Source organism: Sardina pilchardus, chromosome 21 (assembly GCF_963854185.1).
Source record: "Sardina pilchardus chromosome 21, fSarPil1.1, whole genome shotgun sequence".
Lineage (NCBI taxonomy): Eukaryota > Metazoa > Chordata > Actinopteri > Clupeiformes > Clupeidae > Sardina > Sardina pilchardus.
Window position 1 is genome coordinate 29,959,027 of NC_085014.1, and position 16,729 is coordinate 29,975,755.

General features: G+C 38.1%; 1 protein-coding gene across 1 annotated transcript in view; it reads right to left on the reverse strand.

Moving 5' to 3' along the window:
- LOC134068370 (C-terminal-binding protein 2-like) overlaps positions 1-16,729 on the reverse strand; it is an 88,032-nt gene that overhangs the window by 36,582 nt on the left and 34,721 nt on the right. The gene's annotated exons all lie outside the window — the stretch shown is intronic.

Below are 16,729 nucleotides of genomic sequence, written 5' to 3' on the forward strand. Positions count from 1 at the left end.
CAAGGAGCATTATTCACAATTGCAACCTCATTCTCTTACTGTTTCACAAAACATTGGACCCCTAATTTGTTTATGGTCATTCCATGCCAGCTTACCCAGAACTCAGAGCTTCTAATTATTCATTAGGGGTGTAACTGTACACAAGAGTCATGGCCTGGTATGTAGGCCCTACCTCTGCTCTGAGGTAGTCAAGAAGAATGCTATATTACATTACTGCTGGTTATTTCTTATGAACTTTACAAACTGCTTTTCATATAGAAATTTCAATAAAACATGATTATATACACTATATTGCCAAACATTTGCTCACACTTCTGCCACATCCCATTCTCAATCCATAGGGTTAAATATGACGTCGGTCCACCTTTTGCAGCTATAACAGCTTCAACTCTTCTGAGAAGGCTTTCTTACTTTTTTTTTCTCTTTCAGAAGCACATTTGTGAAGTCACACACTGATGTTGGACAAGGAAACTGGCTCTCAGTCTATGCCAGGGTTCATACACATTTCCACCAGAGAATTTCCATGAGTTTTCCATGACTTTTCCATGATTTTTTCACAAATTTCCATGACCTGATATTTCTCAAAACCTCACATTAACTAGTGCTACATTAATAATAGATATACGCGTGAGATAATGGGATGGTTACCTAGAAGGAATGCTCTCAAAACGTAAAAGTTTGCCAATCGGTTGTGACACAAGTGTGAGACATGACCTGCCCAAATGAGAGATGTCTCTGAGTTGAATTGGGTGAAGCAAATTTCCATGACTTTTCCAAAACTTTTGGGGTGTTTTTTGTTTTCCAAAACCTTTCCAGGCCTGGAGATTTGCATTTTCAAATTACATAACTTTTCCAGGTTTTTTGAAAACGTATGAACCCTGCTATGCTCCAATTCATCCCAAAGGTGTTCTATTGGGTTGAGGTCAGGACTCTGCAGGCCAGCCAAGTTCATCCACACCAAACTCTGTCATCCATGCCTTTATGGACCTTGCTTTGTGCACTGGTGCTCATGCCCATTGAGCTCAATGCAAATCAAACAGGCTAATAGGCCTACTGGAAAAAGCATCATGCCAATCTCTAGCTATGGTGATGATGTATGTGATGATGTGGGGCTATTTTAATTCCAAAAGGCCAAGGGAACTTCATCAGGATGCATAATATCCTGGATCCATGAAATAGCTGGCCTTTACAAAAAAAAAAAAAAATCTGCCTGTCCCTATGTTAACCCTATGTGCTAAATTCCCATAGGGTTACATAGGGGGTCAAATACTTCCTTCCCTAAGCATTTAAGGAAAACATTTATTTATTTACGATACATTCTTCAATCACAAAGAAAATTGGTGTCCTTGGCGGTTTGATTTTTACTCATTTTTTGAATCAAGGCATTAAGATCAATTGTCAAATGATGATTTTATATTCCTGTTTTAGCATGGTATCAAATACATGTGCTCCCCACTGTATATACAGTGCCCTCCAAAAGTATTGGAAAACATGCTTAAAGTTAAATATAAAATCATCTTTTGGAAATTGATCTTAATGCCTTAAATGAAACAATGAGGAAATATTCAACCTTTAATGACATCAATTTTCTTTGTGAATGAATATTGTATTGTAAAAAAATAAATGTTTTTCTTAAAATATAGGGGGTCATAAGTATTGGAATGCCCATGTTAAATTAGCTGGTTTCATTCTCATTGAGCTCAATGCAATTCAAACCAGCTAATTAGCTAACAGCTAATAACTGACATTAAGCATGCCAAACTCTTAGTATGTGAAGGGTATGGTGTTGATGTGGGGTTATTTTAATTCCAAAGGCCAAGGGGATTTTATCAGGGTGCATAGTGTCCTGGATCCATTAAATAACTGGCCGTTAAAAATAAAAATAAAAATCCTCTATGGGAATTTAACATGGGCGTTCCAATACTTATGACCCCCTATATTTTAAGGAAAACATTTATTTATTTACAATATATTATTCATTCACAAAGAAAATGTATGTCATTAAAGGTTGAATATTTCCTCATTGTTTCATTTAAGGCATTAAGATCAATTTCCAAAAGATAATTTTATATTTAATTTTAAGCATGTTTTCAAATACTTTTGGAGGGCACTGTATATATATATATATATATATATTCTACATGTCTAAATTTAAGAAATAGTGACATTTTGGCACCAATATTTTAATGTCATTTGGATATTACATATCCGAAATGCGGTTCCGGTACAGCACCGGTGCGACGCAAACGGTAGTAACCACACCGAATAACAACGTGGATTTCGGTGCCTCATTTCGATGCGTGGTGCAGAGGGCTGCACAAGGTAGTGGACAATGTTTGAGAGCTCACGTGAGCCCAGCCCATATACTATTTAGTTTACAGTGCTTTAAAGGGATATTCCGCCATTTTTGGAAATAAGCTCATTTCCCACCTCCCCTCGAGCAAAACAATTGATATTTACCTTTTTCCCGTTCATCCAGCCATTCTGTGAGTCTGGCGATACAACTTTTAGCTTTTTAAAGGGCAAGTTGCAAATGTACCATGGGCGCAGTGATATCTGAAAATAGTCCCCATAGGCAACAAGCAGGAAGTAGTGCGTGATATCACTGCGCCCACGGTTGCAACTTGCCTTGATTATTACGCCAGATGAGAGTGTAGTTCCGAGTCAAATCAGCCTAGAAAAACGGCAGGTTTCATTTTCAGTTGGTCTTATTGCACTTTCTAACTTGAGAAGAGACACGTTTTAAATGGGAAAATTACCAGAAATCTTAGTCACTTGTAAGCATGATGCTAGCAGGCGAGAAGCTAACGGTCTAATCCGATTCAATGATCTATGCTAGGCTGAAGCTAAAAGTTGTATCGCCAGACTCACAGAATAGCTGGATGAACGGGAAAAAGGTAAATATCTATTGTTTTGCTCGAGGGGGGGTGGGAAATGAGCTTATTTCCAAAAATAGCAGAATATCCCTTTAAAAGCAATATCGAGCTCTTGTCAAAATCCAGCAGTAACAAAGGGCTATGAGACAACAGTATAGCCTATTTTACACAATAACATTGCTAATGCTCTAACTGGCATCTATTTGAAATGTTATCAGCAAAGTTGTAATGTGAAAACTTTGTTTCACGGTGTTCCAAACAACACAATGACATGACAATCTTTCATGTGCATGAGGCCCATATAGTATTGCAATGAATATGAAGATCATGATAAATATTAGCTTGCAAAACCATAAATATGTAGGTTACAAACATACCTCTGATGATATCTCTGAGCTGTCAAAGAGGCTAACCATCTCCGTACGTTATCGCTAATTGAGCTGCTCATAAAGGGTCAGCGTTAGCGCATTGACTAGTAAATAGTTGCTCTTAAAATGCCTACTAGCGCTGGGAATTGAAACACTTCAGCATCGGAATATGTAACATGTTTAAAACTATTGGGTGTTATGGGGGAAGACATCACATTTCTTGAAGCATTTGGACACTGGATGAACTTGACGTTAAAGCTTGACGTTAGATTAGTTTATAATGCCGTTGTCCATGACCCGGCAGTTCCATGGTGTACACAATGGCAAGCTGTTTTAACATTTAAATGTATTATGCATAGACGCAATGAGATATTCATAGTAAATTGACTATAACAGTTAAATGTAATGTCCAAATTTGTCTCATCAATGAAAATAATAATAATTAAAAAAAATAATTAAAAAACAAAAATAATATGTTTTTTTAAATAACAAGAATAAATAATAACTAGAAATGCAATTCCAAGGAATTACCAGTGCATGAAAATGCAGATATAGATAATGTAGATATGGTTACTAAGGTGTAGCTAGGGTAAACATGGTGGTTGCATAGTTTACAGAGAGTTGATAGTGTGAAGGTAGACTGTTTAAAGATGAAACATTCCAGTTCTAACTTAACTAATGATTTCTATTAATGTTAAAATGTTGATTAGCTAACTTAGCTAATGATTTCTAGCAGTTACGTTAAAAATGCTAATTATGCTAGCAATGCTAACTTTACTAACAATGCTAACCAGGTTGATTAGCTAACTTAACCAATGATTTCTAGCAGCAATGCTAAAAATGCTAACAATGCTAAATTTGTTAACAATGCTAACCAGGTTGATTAGCTAACTTAGTTGATGATTTTTTGCAGTTATGTTAAAAATGCTAACTATGCTAACAATGCTAACCATGCTAACTAGCTAACTTGCTAGTGAGGACTTTTATTTTGAAACATTTGTTGCTAGGGTATCCATGGTGGCCACTATCAGGAAACAAGAAGTTACTGCAGTATAATCATGTTGGTTGCTATGGAAACGGTCATAAACGCTTAATTTTAATGGTTGCTATGTTGGTTGCTAGGTACATGGAGGTTTCATGTAGTTGACTGGAGGCATAGTGGATGATAACTGACAGTTGGAATGGTTGAACAGTTCAATGGTTGAGTAGTTTCAATGGTTAAATGATTTAATAGTGTATTATTGCAGTGAGGACTTTTATTTTGAAACAGTTGTGGACAGAGGAAACAGTTAACAGGATATGTAGTCTTCTGAGAGACTGTATGCTTAAAGCCAGAGAAACTGACAGTTGGTGCCCAGGTGGCCGGCCACCTGGCCTAAGATTCTAATTGCTGCCGTGATGTCATAATGAGCAATGTTAAGTCTATGGGGGAAATTGTAATAGTTTTTAACTAATAGTTTAAAAAGTATAAAAGTTACAAAGTTGAAAAATACAAAGCAGGCATGGCATAAGCAAGACCTACGCAACAACGTTTGAATGAAGTTTCTACGTTAAACGGTTGAAGCTGAATTGGCTGCGTTAGAAGAAGAATAATAATAACTAGAAATGCAATTCCAAGGAATTACCAGTGCATGAAAATGCATAAATAGATAGATAATGTAGATATGGTTACTAAGGTGTAGCTAGGGTAAACATGGTGGTTGCATAGTTTAGAGAGTTGATAGTGTGAAGGTAGACTGTTTAAAGATGAAACATTCCAGTTCTAACTTAACTAATGATTTCTATTCATGTTAAAATGTTGATTAGCTAACTTAGCTAATGATTTCTAGCAGTAACGCTAAAAATGCTAATTATGCTAGCAATGCTAACTTTACTAACAATGCTAACAAGGTTGATTAGCTAACTTAGCTAATGATTTCTAGCAGCAATGCTAAAAATGCTAACTATGCTAACAATGCTAAATTTGCTAACAATGCTAACCAGGTTGATTAGCTAACTTAGTTGATGATTTTTTGCAGTTATGCTAAAAATGCTAACTATGCTAACAATGCTAACCATGCTAACTAGCTAACTTGCTAGTGAGGACTTTTATTTTGAAACATTTGTTGCTAGGGTATCCATGGTGGCCACTATCAGGAAACAAGAAGTTACTGCAGTATAATCATGTTGGTTGCTATGGAAACAGTCATAAACGCTTAATTTTAATGGTTGCTATGTTGGTTGCTAGGTACATGGAGGTTTCATGTAGTTGACTGGAGGCATAGTGGATGATAACTGACAGTTGGAATGGTTGAACAGTTCAATAGTTGAGTAGTTTCAATGGTTAAATGATTTAATAGTGTATTATTGCAGTGAGGACTTTTATTTTGAAACAGTTGTGGACAGAGTAAACAGTTAACAGGATATGTAGTCTTCTGAGAGACTGTATGCTTAAAGCCAGAGAAACTGACAGTTGGTGCCCAGGTGGCCGGCCACCTGGCCTAAGATTCTAATTGCTGCCGTGATGTCATAATGAGCAATGTTAAGTCTATGGGGGAAATTGTAATAGTTTTTAACTAATAGTTTAAAAAGTATAAAAGTTACAAAGTTGAAAAATACAAAGCAGGCATGGCATAAGCAAGACCTACGCAACAACGTTTGAATGAAGTTTCTACGTTAAACGGTTGAAGCTGAATTGCGTGCGTTAGAAGAAGAATAATAATAAGAAGAAGAAGAAGAAGACCGAGGAAGAACAGTACAGTGCATTTTCATGCACTGTAATAATAAGAAGAAGAAGACCGAGGAAGAACAGTACAGTGCATTTTCATGCACTGTAATAATTAAAAAGCAATAGGCAAAGTACCGGTTCAGGCACCGTTTTGGCACCGGCACCGTTTTGGAAGTATCAATTTAGCACCGGTATCGAATAAAACCCAAACGATAACCAACCCTAGGTGTATCTGATTATTTCAGAAGCAGAAGAGAATATTAATGACAGTCAATTTTACACAATAAAAGGCTGTAAACAATATTTATGTTAGATTATTTATTTCAATGCTATTCATTTTTTGATCAATACGATAAACATAAAGCAATTATAATAATACAATACAATGAACTATGAATTCAAGAATTCATTTTAATTATCACACATTTAATTGAATTGATACATTTCGATTAAATTATTACATTTAAACAGTATATTTGTGGATAGGAAATGAATATTTTGATGTATTAGGAGAATTAAAACCTTTGGTTTTTAATTAATAACTTTAAATCTATACATATTTTATTTAAATAATTTTGTCAGTTAGAAAGAGCTCATCAAGCGCTTTCAGGTGATATAGGCTATAACTCAATTTTGACCAAAATGTCACTTACGCCCTCTTGCTTCTCAGCCCTCGAATTGATCATGTCTTAGGACTCAATTTGTCCTGTAGGCTTTCGGAGTGCCAAAAGGACGTAAATGCACTTACGCCCTTCTGACTAACTGCCTCTGTATGTTCACAGTTAAGACCTTTGGTTTTAGTTCAACAACTTTATATTTACAAATATTTTACTTCTATAACATTGTCAGTTAGAAAGAGCTCATCAAGAGCTTTCAGGTGATTTATATATATTTATTCCACTGCTCGGTTGAGTTCCCCATTGTCCTGCGTTCTATAAGGGTGTGCATTAACTTTAGATATACGCACGGCTATGAAGTAGTTCCATTGTTTTTGACCGTATTACACTTGAATATTAATTCGCCAAACTTGTTGTGAGGTTTAAATGCACTGTCACGTTACATACAAGCTGTAAAATACAGACGTTCAGATCATAGTAACGTTTAGCATATGACAGAGGTGTCATTTAGCTAGTTAGGTGGCAGTAGGCTAAGAAAAATAGCAATCTTTCAAAGTTAACGTTGATCAGAATCTTGGGATATGCCAGCTTGACAACGGGAGATTAGAACTAACGACTGGCTTTTGGCCATAGCAACCATCCATTTAGAACTAGTAACCGCAGTTTGAGAAATTAGTTGAAATGTGTCTGGGAAAAGTAGTTCTACAAACAAAACAGTTCTAGCGATTAAAACATTTAAATTAGCACCGGAAACGAACACAACGCAGTGGCAACAGTGGAATAAGCGGGATAATGGACTTCACGCCGTGCGGTTATTCAAAGTTAATGCACTTTTCTAGACGGAACGTCCCTCCGCTTCGCGTCGGGCCGTATCACCGTCTAGAACGTGCATTAACTTTGAATAACCGCACGGCGTGTCGTCCATTATCCCGTACATAACACAATTTTGACCAAAATGTCACTTACACCCTCTTGCTTCTCAGCCCTCAAAATTCAATATATAACTCAATACACTGAATCATGCACAATCCTCTTGTGACCTTCACAACTCATTACAACATAATAATGACCTAGAAGCAAGTAGCTCCCTAACTTACAACCAAACATTTTGTCTGTACCACCACCAGTTGAATCCCGAATGAGTGAAAGAGAGGTGACTGATTCTAAGAACTTCCCGCAGTCAGATAGCTGAGGCATGATTAGTCTGTAGCGTGAGCACTCTAGTCTGCAATCTAGTGTGTGAGTGAATCTTGTTCATTCTTGTACAGCCCCCAAAACAAAGCCGAAACAAAGACGCACAAGTGGGCTAGTCTTCCACGGACTCAAGACTTAGAGTCAGAGTTGGAAACAGCACGAAACAGGACAGAATTCTTCCATTTCGTAATTTATTTCTGCATAATTTATTTTTTCATCGTAAAGTCATTTTTGTTGCTAACAGACTTCAGTAACATTAGTGATGAAAATTCATTTAGAATCCGTCAAAGAACTCCAGTATCTCATGGAAGAAAATGCACAAAATTAAAAGCCATCAATAGCCGTGTTGGGCGACTGAACTTGACAGGGGGCGAGTAGAATTCACTGATATCAACGTTAACATTAATTATCCTAAATAGGCTTGCATGTATGTTTAAAGGGAATTCTCATGTAATGAACAGGGTAATACAAATAAATGAATAAACATGGACTACATTGCCTTTAAACCTTTAGAACCTCCTGGTAAATTAATCTTACAACTACTATAAATGAACCCCACGCTTATCTGACATAAGGAGGCTATCGGCAGTGCAGTGTCACCGCAAACCGGTCTCCGAACCAGCCGCCGTCGCTCAACGTGCACTTTCAAAAATGTGTAAAATTGTGTAGCGGCAACGCAGACTGCAAGGACTGTGATTGGTCAACTCGTCCTGTGTGTTGATAGCCGGTGTTTCAAGTAGCATGTGGGGAGTGGCAACATGCTAGTTCAATTTGCAAATAAGCTCATTTTACATATTTTGGTTACTATGACTGGGTTATCCGTTTGTAAAGTGTCTATTTGTCAGTAATAGAGATGGGCATAATTAATCGACGATCGAGGATTGATCATTAAGAATTTCGTCGATAACATACATTTGTAATCGATCTATTGTATGTTGCGTTGCGTAGTGTGAGTCTTGAAACAATGATATTAATTTCACTGCGTGGCAACAATGAAACATTTTACCAGCCAGGGGAAATGTTTGACGCCATTCTCAGTTAGCCAATCATGAAGGGGTCACTGAAGTGTGGCGTTGGACCATTTTAATTTTAAAAGTGACAACGTGTATGGTTATGCTATTTAGCAGACACCTTTGTCCAAAGCGAAGTACAACACCGCCACACTCAAACTAGCCTACCACTTGAATAAATATAGCGGTGCATCCTGTAACTTTATTCAGCCTACCAAACGGGTAGAATCGCACTGCGAAGAAAAGAAGCAGGAGTTGTAGTGAGACACCAGTCTGGTGATGGTAGCCTATAGGCTATGTCATGACGGAATGTGATATGCTGGTTTCAATAAATGTCCATGCTAAATTTGAGTTGATGCTAGGTTGAAACTGAGCGCAATCAAAACATAAACTCGCAGGTAACTGAGAATGGCTTCAAATATTGCCCCTGTGTATTTTGTATTTTCATTGCATTTCAAATAAAATAAATAATTAATTGTAATATGAAAATATTAATGATTAATCGATAGTTGATCGTTAACTCATTGGCTGCCAGCGATTTTCAGTGCAGAGCGCTCCATACTGCCAGACGTTTTACAGCATTTTGACTGTTTTTCCAAGATCCACCGAACGGTGAGCTTTATGACTATGTAAACACCGAAGGTACCAAATGAAAGATTAGACTCTCTTCTTTCACCAGGAAAAAACGGCTTGTTTCTATCGTTTTCCGTTCTTTAGTAATCGTCAGTAGAACATGGGTTAGTTTTGCTAAAAACACCTGTTTTTGACCAAAACATGGAGAAAACGATCTTTTTGTGAAAATCAACTTTTTAACGTTAGCGTTTCAGTAGTATGTCAACCACGATTGCACTGTTATCTCGTCAGTCTCGTCAAGGTTGCTAGGGACTCTGATGGTCGCTAAAGACTCTGAACAGGATGCTAGACTTAGCAAGCTAGCACTAGCAAGGTTGTTGTTAGTCTATATCGCAATATCCAATGTAAATGGATCATACCGTTCTCGTGTTTTCCATCCTTGATGTAAGAAGTAAGCATATTTATTCCCTGCATCGCGTGCAAACTAGATCCACTGTGGTCGATCTTCAGTGTGTTTTGCTAGTTGTCTCTGCATGACTTGTGCAGTCTGTTTACAAGCCTGAAACTCTGCCAGATCGTTCCCAAGCCCACCCAGGAGCTCTCCCCATTGAAAACGGCAATTGACGTCTATAGACGTCAATGGCAGTCAACGTATGTGTCTAAATTGACGTTTAAAGACGTCAATGGCAGTTAATGAGTTAATTCTCCCGAACGATCGACTAAGAAAATGTCATCGAATGCCCATCCCTAGTCAGTAACATTTTGAAATTAGCACTTCGCCAGCAAGCAGTACTTTGTGAGTTTGCTTGTTAACATAAAGGCTTGCAGACACCTTGCAGAAACCTCAGAATTATTTTCTGGCTACAATAACTAGGCCTTCGGATTTTACTGTGACTATTTTTCGATACTTCTTATAAAATCTAAGCACGAAAAGGGCAAAGAAATAAGATTAATAAGCACGGCAGTCAATGGGGTATGCCATTCTGACTACCGTTTCCATGGTGAGCGACACAGACAGAGGCGATACAGAACTTCAAAACTACACACTCCTTGTGAAATGCACCAAGATACAAAGCAACCCCGACGCAGAATTCCGAAAGGGTCCAGATGCCCTAGGAGCGATGGCGTAGCAAAGATGTGGAGTTGACTCTAGGGGCAGGGTTTCCACTATATACATTTTACCATGGCGGCCCGCCGCACCTTAATTTCTGTCGCCACACCTTCAGAATTTTCATAGCCTATGTAATCAAATACTGTATATCAACACCAAAGATACTGAACCATTTATCAATCGTCTCGGTCTACACATTTCTCTGCTGTCTTTGTGTACGGTAGGAGCGCAGTTTCACTTGCATACTTGACTGTCGACTCCCCAGCCCTCTCAGTTCTGGCTGTGGGTTCTAATTTGATTACGCTTCGCCTCATCTGCTTTGTGTTGTTGTTCATCAGCTGAAGAGCACACATCTCAACCAACCCGAGGTAAACATGCGGCATTCCACAAGTTGGGGAAGGCAAGTTTCAGAAACATTTATTGACAAGTAGACTGCAGATGTTATGTTACTTTGGGCAGTGTTACTTAAAATTATATTACGTTATGCTACATTATATTACGATGTCTATTAGGCCTCCCGATCTTGTGTGCTATAGTGTTAGTCAGTTCATAAACTTCTACTGCTATCCACCTGTAAACAGCTCCTATATAGAATATAGTTTGCCAGTTTCCCGATGCCTTTCGAGAGAAATGTAAGCGCAGTTTTTCTATTTGAGCCAGACCGCTAGTTCTTGTCTGAGTTTTTTAAAAAAAAGAAAAAAAAACTTGACTGATAAGGTTAACGTTAGTGCAGCAGTGTGTATGTTTCCCTGAATTTCCCCACTCATGTTTGATTTCTTTACCCTTATCTTTCGAGTTTCTTTATTTGCATACATTGTATAGTGACAGTAGTCTAAGAACAGTTGCTTTTAAAAAAACAAAACAGGAAAATAAAATGCCCTGAGCCATCCTGCAGAAAGACATGGAACACTGTACAGTTTACACTGTACAAGTTTAAAGAGACCCTATGCAACTTTCTGCAGGAAACGATCGCTCCTTGTTTACATCTGGAAGCCTGAGACTAAGAACCACGCTTGTAATTTATATATTTAAATATAGCCTATACATGCATAAATATACACGCTAAAGCTGTCGGGGAAGCTCTGCAGAGAAAATGCAAGCATAAAACGAGCGAAAACGAAAAACGAAACCGAAACCAGAGATGAAATCACCAATCCTGCATAGTTCCTCTTTAAAGTGCCTTTAATAAAGATATGCCTTTTTCTTACCTGATAAAAAAAATGTAACCAACCGCAATAAAATGCTTATACTGTGCAGGTGACAAAGATGATTTTATGAATGTACGCTTACAATGATGAATGTAACTAAGTATTCTCCTATATAGACCGTGAGCCAGGGCCTCAAATTATGGAAACCGTTACCGAAAAGGTGGCAAAGGCTACCATACCTTTTCTGAAAGCCTGGAATCTCAGCTTTTCAATGATGTATGATGGCCATCTGACAAGAGTAGCTGTTTTGAGTTATGACACATAATGTAAACTAAGGTTAAAGAAATAATGTGTATAAATCAAGCAGAACACTGGACTATCTTATTTTGTTATGTTTGGTATCATTTTAAATGGGAGACTCTGAGCTTTCATTTAAATCCTTTTGTGAACATTTTGGATAAGTACAGCCAACCCTGGAGCTCTTCAAACCTTTAATCACACATATTTCCCTACCATTTCCCTGCCATTTTTTGTCTTTTAATCCTGTGGCACCTGGGAGCATCAGAGAAACAAAATCCAAACACTGAAATACTGGCATGACCCTAAGGATTCAGGAAATGTATCATTTACCCATATTATCTGATTTGGAGGGGGTGATTTACAGTCTTGTATCAGAGATGGCGTTTTTTCAAAGACATAAACAGTAGCGTACTATTACCCTAGGCTAATTTGTTGATATGTTGAGTTGAAAGTCTGAGGTAAATATATTTTAAATAATAATTATTGATACAGATCATTTTGAAAAAGTTGTTATTCAGCATTCTCAGCATTTTTAGATGGTTAAAAAGGTCCTTAATACATATCCACCACATATCATTTATATCAGGTCCCCACTGTCTTGGAAATTATATTAAAAAATGAATGCCTTGTTCTCAGGCAAGAAAATACTCGTATACACAGGCTGCGATACTGTAAGTGCATTTGCAGGCCATGGTAAAGTGTCAGCCCGAAAACTTCTGTGAGACCTTTCAGAAGGTTGGGGCAGACTGGGCAATGACACCTACAGTACGTTGTATGCAGCCTTAAAGGAGTTCACATGTCAAATGTACAGCTCCAAGTCCAGAATCACCAACATCAATGAAATGAAGTATGCACTTTTTTGTGCAAAGAAAGGCGTAGAATCCTGGCAGTTAACTCCATGCTCGGATTCTCTCAGGAAGCACGGTCTCAAAGCTAACTATCAAGGTGCTATCTGGAGAAGATGCCTCGAGAACAACCCTGAAGTTCCTTCCCCAGTTGAGCATGGGTGGTCTAGACTGGACCAAGATGGTGACTTGCAGCTCTCCATAGACTGGTTCAATGTCTCCATTGGTCCACAAGCAGTACTTGAGTTTCTGTCCTGCTCATGCAAGAGGGACTGTGTCACTCCTCATGTCAGTGTGTTGCACTGTATAACAACTTTTTCAAAATGATCTGTATCAATAATTATTATTTCAAATATATTTACCTCAGACTTTCAACTCGACATATCAACAAATTAACCTTAAGGGTAATAGTACACTACTGTTTATGTCTTTGAAAAAACGCCATGTCTGATATAAGACGGAAAATCATCCCCTCCAAATCAGATAATATGGGTAAATGATACATTTTCTGAATCCTTAGGGTCATGCCAGTATTTCAGTGTTTGGATTTTGTTTCTCTGATGCTCCCAGGTGCCACAGGATTAAAAGACACAAGATGGCAGGGAAATGGCAGGAAAATGTGTGTGATTAAAGGTTTGAAGAGCTCCAGGGTTGGCTGTACTTATCCAAAATGTTCACAAAAGGATTTAAATGAAAGCTCAGAGTCCCCCCTTTAAAATGATACCAAACATAACAAAATAAAATATTTCAGTCTTCTGCTTGATTTATACGCATTATTTCTTCAACCTTAGTTTACATTATGCGTCATAACTCAAAACAGCTACTCTTGTCAGATGGCCATCATACATCATTGAAAAGCTGAGATTCCAGGCTTTCAGAAAAGGTATGGTAGCCTTTGCCACCTTTTCGGTAACGACCAACCCCTTTGGCTCACGGACTAATAATGCTTCTTATGTACTGTATGTTAAGTGTAGGATGCTTATATTTACCCTGCCTATGTAGCCTACTTTATGAATGTAACAGTATAAAGTGTTGAAACGTAATCAAGTATTCTCTTGAAATATAAGCGATACCACATATATTAATATTGAAGGTGGAAGTGTCCAAGTTTGGGGAGGCAGTCTATGTATGATTTTGAGTCCGTAATGGGTTCCGCCCCAATATAGAGATTCTTTAAACTAGAAATGCAATTCCAAGGAATTACCAGTGCATGAAATGCAAAAATAGATAGATAATGTAGATATGGTTGCTAAGGTGTAGCTAGGGTAAATATGGTGGTTGCATAGTTTACAGAGAGTTGATAGTGTGAAGGTAGACAGTTTAAAGCTGAAACATTCCAGTTCTAACTTAACTAATGATTACTATTCATGTTAAAATGTTAACTATGGTAACAATGATAACCAGGTTGATTGGTTAACTTAGCTACTGATTTCATGCAGTAATGGTAAACATGTTAACTATGCTAACTATGTTCACAGTGCTAACCAGGTTGATTAGCTTACTTAGCTAATGATTTCTAGCAGTTATGCTAAAAATGCTAACTATGCTAGCAATGCTAACTATGGTTACAATGCTAACTTAAACTAACAATGCTAACCAGGTCGATTAGCTAACTTAACTGATGATTTATAGCAATAATGCTAAAAATGCTAACTATGCTAACAATGCTAAAATTGCTAACAATGCTAACCAGGTTGATTAGCTAAGTTAGTTGATGTTTTTTGCAGTTATGCTAAAAATGCTAACTATGCTAACTATGTTAACTATGCTAACCATGCTAACCATGCTAACTAGCTAACTTGCTAGTGAGGACTTTTATTTTGAAACATTTGTTGCTAGGGTATCCATGGTGGCCACTATCAGGAAACAAGAAGTTACTGCAGTATAATCATGTTGGTTGCTATGGAAACGGTCATAAACGCTTAATTTTAATGGTTGATATGTTGGTTGATAGGTACATGGAGTTTTCATGTAGTTGACTGGAGGCATAGTTGATAACTGACAGTTGGAATGGTTGAACAGTTAAATAGTTGAGTAGTTACAATGGTTAAATGATTTAATAGTGTGTTATTGCAGTGAGGACCTTTATTTTGAAACAGTTGTGGACAGAGGAAGTAGTGAAACAGGATCTGTAGTCTTAATGAGATTGTATGCTTAAAGCCTGAGACAGAAGGTGCCTCTCATATAGTGTTTACGCGTCCTCTCTCGCTCCTCGATCCTCACTGATCTTTCTTTATGTAGATCATTGAGGATCGAGGAGCGAGGGAGGGCATATAAACGCTGCTTGAGAGGCACCCACAGTAAATACTTTAAAAGTTGTATGTAGATAGTCTAATTAATGTTGATAGACAGAATGTTTAATGGATGTTGATAGGCAGATTGTTTAATAGATATTGATTGACAGTTTAATGGGTGGATGAGTGAATGGCCTGAAGAAGATGAATGGATAGAAGGTTGGATGGAATGTGCCTTATATTCTTGTATATTATACTCCACTGGCTCCCTGTCAAAGCACGCATCACATACAAAATCCTCCTCCTCACGTACAAATCACTACACTCACTGGCACCCAAGTACATTACTGATCTCCTCCACCCCTACTCCCAATCACGGTCCCTGCGCTCCACAGGCAAGGATCTACTCACCATTCCCCGCACCAAACTAAAGACCTTTGGTGATAGGGCCTTCTGCGTAACTGCCCCTACCCTATGGAACAACCTACCATCTCCCATCCGTTCTGCCACCTCCCTGTCAATGTTCAAAAAGCACCTGAAAACACACCTCTTCTCTCTGACCTACCCCTCTTAGCCCCCCACCCCCTCCCACCCTCCCCACTCCTACTCTTGTTAAGCGACCTTGAGTATCTTGAAAGGCGCTATATAAATGTAATTTATTATTATTATTATTATTATTAAGAGAGACACTGATACAGCTCTCTGAGAGTAGTTGATACAGGTGTAATCAATTTAACTGTCTAGTCTTAAGAGAGCCAGAGTGTGCTTAAAGCCTGAGACAGAGTAGATTGTTTAAAAGTTGAATGTAGATCGTCTAATTAAAGGGATAATCCGGAGTGAAATGCACTTTAGATCAAATTTTCGGACTATTGGGAGTACGTACGTTGAGTTGACACCAAAATCATGTCATTCGGATGTATTTTGAGAAAGTTCGAGCTCACCGTTTTTAGCCAAAACTCGTTAGCCTGGAAGTGACTCGGGCATGTCCTTTCGCCGCTACAAAACGCTATTTTTATACCTCTTTTACTGTTCCAAACAACACTACACTTGCGTGGTAGTGAGTAGAGGGTCCCTAAAGCCAAACCGAAGTATCCCCACGTCTTTATGTGGTCGGATAGAGAGTCCAGAATGAATTTAATCGAGTCAGTACCTTTCCGGAAATGGCGCTGCTGCAGCTAGCAACGCTGAAACAACACTTTATTAACATTTCCGGAAAGGTACGGACTCGATTAAATTCATTCTGGACTCTCTATCCGACCACATAAAGACGTGGGGATACTTCGGTTTGGCTTTAGGGATCCTCTACTCACTACCACGTAAGTGTAGTGTTGTTTGGAACAGTAGAAGAGGTATAAAAATAGCGTTTTGTAGCGGCGAAAGGACATGCCTCAGTCACTTCCAGGCTAACGAGTTTTGGCTAAAAACGGTGAGCTCGAACTTTCTCAAAATACATCCGAATGACATGATTTTGGTGTCAACTCAACGTATGTACTCCCAATAGTCCGAAAAAATGATCTAAAGTGCATTTCACTCCGGATTATCCCTTTAATGTTGATAGACAGAGAGTTTAATGGATGTTGATAAACAGTTTAATGGGTGGATGAGTGAATGGTCTGAAGAAGATGAATGGATAGAAAGTTGGATGGAATGTGCCTTATATTCTTGTAGAATGGAGAGACACAGCTCTCTACTGAGAGAGTAGTGGATACAGATACAGGTGTAATCAATTTAACTGGCTAGTCTTAA